Below are 7,638 nucleotides of genomic sequence, written 5' to 3' on the forward strand. Positions count from 1 at the left end.
GAGGCTCAGGAGCACTTCCCTCTCAATCTGCGAAAAAACACACAGCCACAGGGTTGCAAAACCAGCAAAGCAGCATTTGTGGAATTCACCAAGGGCAAAGTGCTATTCTCCATAGCATGCATATTCATTTTGATGTGGTTGTCTGCGGGCAGCAGTGTATGAAATCAACCACACAACTAACATTTACATTAAATCAACCACACAACTAATATTTACATTATGGCACTGCGGTCTGGCAAGGGACGGAGACCTGAAAGCGAATACAGTAAGCCTTGCTGTCCTCAGAGCCAAGCAGTTGCATTAACAGTCTTAGTCTAACTTCTGGAGAATCATTTCCCCGTCCTTTTTTTTTCTTTTTTTTCTTTTTCAATGAAGAAAGGATACATCCTTCTGGTGGGCTAATTAGGGTAACAATACTCTGTTTCTGTTTCTTCTGTTTTTCTGAAGAATCTGATATGGCACATGTGACACTTTTTCTACGTTAATTAATGAATGCCTATAAAGCACATGTATGGGTGAGGGGTTCTGTTAGGTAAGTTCACACCTGCTGTTTACCAATGTCTATAGTGCTGAAAATGCAGTCAGTGGATATGTATGGGTCAGGCTGTGCTACCTGTGTTCCCAGGACCTCATTAGCCACAAGAGCCATTTGCTGGCTATTAATTCATTAATCAATTTCTAGTTTAAAAGACTGTTTCAGAGGGGAAAATAATTCTTTGTACACCACTTGCTCTTATGTATTCTACACTAAAGTAAAATAAAATTCAGATTTCATTTATTTACACATGTATTTTCTAACTCCATGAGTTCTGGAGTTTGCCATTGAAAGAGGCTGTCTCAGCTCTTTGGCATGAGTTAATACTTTCCACATGAGAAAGAAGGCACATTTTTGACACAGTGGTTAGCCATTGGAACAGACTCCTAGTGGATTCTGTATTTCCTGGGCTTATCAAATAAAGGCTATAAACCTTGAAAAAATTTGTGCTTTATTCGGCACAACTAATAAATATATTCAGATACAAATTACTGGTCTCTACCATGTTAAGTAGAAAATATTATTTGACTAGATACATAGAAAGGTCCAAGTTGGAAGGGAACATAAGGGATCATCTTGTTCCAGCTCCCACATCATGGGCAGGGGCACCTTCCAGCAGACCAAGTGGCTCAGAACCCAGTCCAGAGTGTGCTTGAACACTTCCAGGTCCCCAGGGGTGGGACATCCAGAACTTCTCTGGGAATCCTGTTCCAGTGCCTCACCACACTTGTGGTAAAGAATTTCCTCTTTATACCTAACCAATATCTACCCTCTTTCAACTGCCTCCTACATTCTTAAAATTGATGAATGTGTGAAATGAGAATTTGAACATGAGAAAGAAAAGATTTATTTATAGCCTAAATTCTACACATGATTTCTATACAGGATGTGTGACAATACATTTTGTAAGTTGTTTTTGAGGGGATATTTTGTTTTTGCAGGAAGTCTGTTGTAGAGTAGTACAAATTTCAGCAAAAATGAAAATGAAAAAAATAGGAGAAGCTTGCAGTTTGATTAAAATTATTGAACTCAATGATAATCAGCAGATAATGGGCACTAAATATTTTGAAAAAAGAAGGGATCTTTTATTATTTAACTAAAGGGGGAGGTTAACATTTTATCACTGAAATTTATCATAAATATTTCACTATTGTATGTTAGTGTTTAAATGTTTATGGAAGGAGAAGAGCTCCCACAAGAAATTGGGATTGTACTTAAGGCCCTCACAGAGGACATTTAAAATCAGGATCTGATTTTAAATATCCAGTCCAAGTCAGATGGCTAAAAATCTTTTGAAAGCTAAATATTTGACTTTCTTATATTTCAAAACTGGGAAAGAAATTATCTTAATAAATAAAAATTATGTCTGTCCCTTGTCTGTCAGGAAATTTCATAACAAAATAAAAGTATTTAATTTCACAAGTCTGTGGAGTTTAGTTTGGTTGACTTAGGCATCATGTAGCTACTATTTTTCTTTGCTGTGGAAGTATCTATTTGAAAAAGAATCTGTTTTACTCTACTTGCTGTATTTTATTGCCAAACTAATGATCAAAATAAATAATCAAACTTAGCCCAGCATCTCTTCTCTGATGGTGGCCAATGCTTCAGACAAAGGTACAAGAAAATCAATGGTCAGTTATGCCACAGCCCTCCCAAAGTGAAAGATTTTTTTTTCCTTCTAATTCTTATTAGTTAGTAGCAAGCATTAGCTTGCTCTTTTATTTCTCTGTTTTATATAGATTACACATCTTGTCTGGTGCATCTGTGAGGTTCCTAGTCACCATTCAGAACTTTACACTCTGTAAAAACCCTGTTATGTACCCAATGCTGGCATGTGGCAATGAGTTCCACAGATAACTTATATATGCTTAAACCAAAATATTTCCCTTAAAAAAAAAAAAAAAAAAAACAAAAAAAACAGCCATTCAATTCAAGCACACTTATTTTTTGTTTTTAAGATGTAGTAAGAACATTGAGAAAACACACTGATGGCAGAGGCAATAGTGGTCAGTCTTGATTTGATTTATTTGATTTAAACCTTTGTTCCTGATTTAGGAGGCTTTAGCCATGACTGGACCAGAAACACAGGTTCTCACTAACTTTTTTGGGTGTTTTGTACAACACAATCACTCCACTTCTGTCAAATTATATAAATTTACGATCCAGACAGCAATGTTCTTTGGTACCAATGGTTAAAGCAAGAAGGTGATGCAAAAAAGTATGTTCTGAACCTTAGAGGTGAGGGAATGAATTAAGCTTAGGTTCCCTGTTCTCTGAGAGCATCACTAAGTCATGTTGTGAAGAAAAAAATTATCATATATGTACTATAAAGAGTTAGTAATAATGTATATTTTCAAGGTGTGATTCTCATGAAGCAGGAGACCATGGATGAAGAATGCACTTTGAATACACAGTATGATCAATGGCATAATTATTGATACCTGTTTTCTTGTGTGTTCTTCCATGTATAGTCTTTATAGGCACTCAAGTGTCTTTGTAGTCTTAGAAGTGCTGAGAAGCAATTTGGGAGTTTCAGGTATGTAGGAGGCACTTTCTAGGCACAGACAGGGAGGAGATTTGCATTCTTATGGGTCTCTCAGGGAGAACATTGTGTAGCATTTTGAAAGGCCACCCTTTTCCTCTCTTCACATGGTTTTGTTTTGTGGGTTTTTCTTGGGCACGAAAAAAGAGGAAATGTCTAAGTAGTTAAACTGACTAGATACAGAGAGACAGAACTGTAGGCTTTGGATCCCATTTTAGGTACCTAAGTAGGGGGTCAGATTCCTAAAAATCTTGCAACGTCATGTCCTGCTAAGACCAGTTTGCTGGGAACAATGGCAGCTGCTGCATGCCAAGACCTTTCCAGAACCTGGTCTGTGTGCCCCACCAGGTTGAGTTCTCCTCCTACATGGGCAATTAATGAGCTCATTTCCCCTGGTATTTATGGGAGGATTTGGCATGTCACTGAGGGACAAAATAAACATTTCCTAAGAGTAGTTACAGTAACCACTGACAATGACTTAGGAATAGCCCTACTACTCGACCCAACTTTGAATTTACTATTCACACCACTAGAAAGAGTTGAGGTCTGGAACTCTTAGACAACCTTCTGCTGGTTCCCAGCCTCCAAACCTGAATGAGTGCCCTCTGTTGCCTTCTGGTTTACTGGTCCTGTATGAAATTGATATGAAATTGGCGCACAAAAGACTGGACCCTCCTCATAAAGGAGCCATATGAAGCAGACTTTTTCACTTTCCTCTGAGGAAAGCAGAGCTCTTCTGAGCTCTGCACTTAAGCTTCATAAAGGAGGGGCCTAGCCACCATCAGTGGATTCTGGTTACAGTAGGATTAGATACAAAGCTACTACAAAAGATTCAGAATATAATGATACTCCTGATGCTTTCACTTTTGATACCTTAAAAGCTATCTTTGCATTATATGCTGCTGGCTCCACTGCATACTCTGGGGCATTAGGGTAAGTGAACATGCAAGGAAAAGGAAAATCAATCTCCAGCCACAGATAATGGAGCTACTGGTGCAGATGGTCACTGAACACCAGTGGTTTATAGCCCTCACTCTAGGGCTTGAGTTGCTCAGATGATTCCCTGAGGAAAAGAAGGAGAAAACCTATGAAAAATTATGGAATATTCTTCTCCTTGGGATTGCATATATTTCATTGCACTGACTTTTTAGCATTTGATTGTAGCCTGCTCTGCATTTGCAGCTTGATGCAAAATTGGGAGGGTCTCTGTTTTCTTTATTTTAATTCCACATTCGCTCACTGCTTCTTTTAGGTCTCAGATACCACAGTTTGTTCTGGAAAGTGTCAAACACAGAGCCAATGTCCATGATGATGGATTGCAATGTTGTGTGAGTTACACAGGAGAGCGCCATTGTGTGCAGTTTTTCATGTAATTAGCCAGGAAACAGATCTTGTTGGGCACATGCAGCCTTTGGAAGCAGAATTTTTATCCTAGCAACTGACCCTGACCAGAGGTATCACCAAGGTTTCATTAACCACAGCAGCAATAAATGCTGATCTTTTTATGTATAGGAAAAAGATCAGAGCTTATGAGCACGACTCTATATAGTTTAAACAATTGAAATACGAATTCAGGAAAAACAGGCAAATTTAAAAACATATTTCCACTTCCCCACTTAGCCAGCCTGATAATTTCAGTTCTTAAGAATAAAATTCAATATCCAAATTCCTTTGGGCTTCCAGTGACTTTTTCTTTACCCAGGCACATTTTTCTATTAATGAATCTAAGGTTTTCCACCTGTTTTTTAGAATGGCATTTTCAAAACCACTTAGTTATTTCATTAATAGCAGAGTTGACTCTTCTGTAGTGATCTTTGAAAAACTCAGCTCCTGGGTTTTTTTCCCTGGGTGAAAGCATGGAAGAAGGATAAGAAGACGAGTAAGATTTAAAGAAAGAATAGGAAGATATATTTAGAGGACATATTTCTGTCAATTTTTAGCTTTTAAACATCTCCTAAATTTTTTCATTCTTCTTACAGTTTTTACAACATCACTACATGTATTTTTTCACGTAGTGGACATAGAGGTAACTCATGGATAACAGGAATAGCTGAATTAAATGTAGCATAAGTACATTTTTCTGGTTAAAGTCAATGAAATTCTCTATATTTTGTCATATCACATGATGCATTAATGAAGACAAGAACAATAGTTACAGAGCTATGCTGATTGCTGATTTGTATTTTTGATTTCATGTGGGATTTCTGTGGAAACAAAACTATTTGCTAAATTATTTTACTGCTCATAATCTCATAAGATTTCAGTAGGTTCTCCAACATAGGGGATGGAGAATGAGAGAGTCCTTCAGGGAGCAATTCAAAAGTGTGGGTCTTTTCTCTTTCTCTCCTCCCCCCTCCTCAAAGTATTACTGGAAAATCAAGAGAGTCTAAAAAAAATCAATAGTAGCGTTCAAACGCCTAAAAATTGTTTCTCACCAAAAGTAATTAAAAAAAAGATATTAAAAAAAACACAAATCAGGGGGAATATGGTGAAATTATATGTTCTGAAAGTCAAAACTATCTGAAAACAAAAGACCAGGGAAGATGAATAGGAACTACTGTTTCCTGGAATATGAAGAAGGATGTATAAAGGATGGGAAATTCAAACCAGAAGCACCAAAATATTTTTCCATGCAGCTTTGTGATTAAACAGTGGAATGAAGAAAGTAGATGAGACCAAGTTCTTGGCCAGGTTCAAAAAATGGCTGTGCATTTATATGACTGCCAGGACCCCAATTAAGAAAAATGAATAGTTCCAAAGGTTTTTTTAAGCATTCTTAAACCTGTTAGAAGACAGAATGAAGTGCTGCTGGGGCTGCTTTATTCCCTGTATGCTGGCTACAGAATTTTGCTAAGCCTTACATGGCAACAGTTTTAGTCCTGATGGAAAAGGTGCACTGCTACAACCAAATAGGGCTGGCACTCTGCCTGTGCTTAGTTTCTAAATAAATACATAAAATTTCAGGTACTTGTATTTGCTGAGATGTGGGCATTGGCCCCAACATAACACGATCCTCTTTGTGCATTGGATTCCTCCAGTTTCTCCTGTTGCAGAGCTTCTCACATGCTGCTACTTCACTTTAGAAGTTTGAGGAAGGAAAGGAAACATCTGGAGCAAAGGCAGAGGGTAAAAAGGTTAACAACTGATGGAAAATAGTGTACTTACCTCCAGTTCAGTAGCCACAAGAACTCCTCTAGTTCTGCATTCCTTTCCACAGGAAAAACTCACACATGTGATCACAAAACTATCAGTGTTTGGTGTCAAAATGCCAAACCTCCTTCACTTTCTTGTAACAATCTGGATGTTAAATTTTTTTGTGTATGTAGGACCCAGCTAAGTGATTCAAGGCTGATGCACTACTTAGTGAGTGGCAAAAGAATTCTGCACTCTGTTTGAAGTGGAAGCTCAGCAGTCCCAGGGGTGCAAAGGCAATAAACTGGCAGAAATACTCTTTTTAACTGCATCCCCCAAAACTGGCAATGAGCCCTCTGAGTGGTCCAGTTGATACTATTAGTTAATAAAACAGTACCAATTATAACATCAATTTATAACATTTATCACTGGGAGGACCTCTGTGATAGGTCTCTACTGGTATTTGATTTTGGTAGTGAGAATAAACTCCCCTTGTGTTAAGTGATATTAGAGCTAAAAACATTTTCCTTTTCTTTGGGAAACTATGCAATCACTTTGGTTTCAAGGCACTGCTTTCTCTGCTTAGAGGAAGTTTTGCATTGTCCCACGTTCTTTAGATTCTTTGGAACAGTTGAAAATTGTAACATAGCATAATTTCAAAAGGAGATGCCTTTTAGACAAACTACAGTACATTATAGACTCACGTTACCTCAGTTTTGATTCCAAAATATCCCTTCTTTTAGCACATTAACTTTGTCAGCCCTGTGTTTTGCTAAGGCAGTCAGGCTGCTCTAAATTTATATTCCCTTCTGAAATCAATAAAATAGTAATGAAGCAACAGTGGACACAGTCAGGGCCTTGCAACAGAGATTCAGACCCCATGCTGAGTTAATGTACTAAGAGATTTTGCAGCAGCCAGATATTCATTTAATGAATTTCCTCTTTCTTTCCCCCTTTTTTCCTGAACACCCTCCCATTTGCTGCCCTTGCTCTTGTGTTCTTGCTCCCTTTCATGTGACAGCAAGTTGAACTTTACCAGCTGTTACAAAATAGGAGATGTGAGAATGATTGCAGGGCCAGGAGGGGTGATGATGGGCACTCCTGGCAGGGGGGGCTCTGAGGAAATTCCCAGTTGTGTCCGACTGGAAGTCACTGCCCGGCAGCCTGCTGAGGTGTGTGGTACAAACGGTATCAACCCCCCCAGTGCCAGCAGAGAGGCTTAGAGGAAAGGTCCCACCAATATTTTTGCATCTCATGAAATGTTCTGGGACAAACAATAAGAAGTCTTATTACTACAATTCAGGAGTAGCAATCATTGCTGCTATACCTAAGGTTGAATGCAACGTTGTCTTCTTTCTCCTTGCCTGAAGTGACTTTAAACTCTGTGTGAAAATATGGCTTCTTAAGCTTCTCAGGATAAAAACCTCCA

The 7,638-nt window shown here is 38.3% G+C and overlaps 1 long non-coding RNA gene across 1 annotated transcript; it reads right to left on the minus strand.

The window, feature by feature from the left end:
* Positions 1–3,501: 3,501 nt before the first annotated feature.
* On the minus strand, positions 3,502–7,182 carry LOC137470278 (uncharacterized). The gene is made up of 3 exons (XR_010996985.1): positions 6,243–7,182; positions 4,222–4,351; positions 3,502–4,140 (listed from the first exon to the last, which is right to left on the minus strand). It is a non-coding gene; the product is annotated as an uncharacterized lncRNA (long non-coding RNA).
* Positions 7,183–7,638: the final 456 nt, after the last annotated feature.

This window comes from Anomalospiza imberbis, chromosome 3, assembly GCF_031753505.1.
Source record: "Anomalospiza imberbis isolate Cuckoo-Finch-1a 21T00152 chromosome 3, ASM3175350v1, whole genome shotgun sequence".
In the NCBI taxonomy this organism is placed as follows: domain Eukaryota; kingdom Metazoa; phylum Chordata; class Aves; order Passeriformes; family Viduidae; genus Anomalospiza; species Anomalospiza imberbis.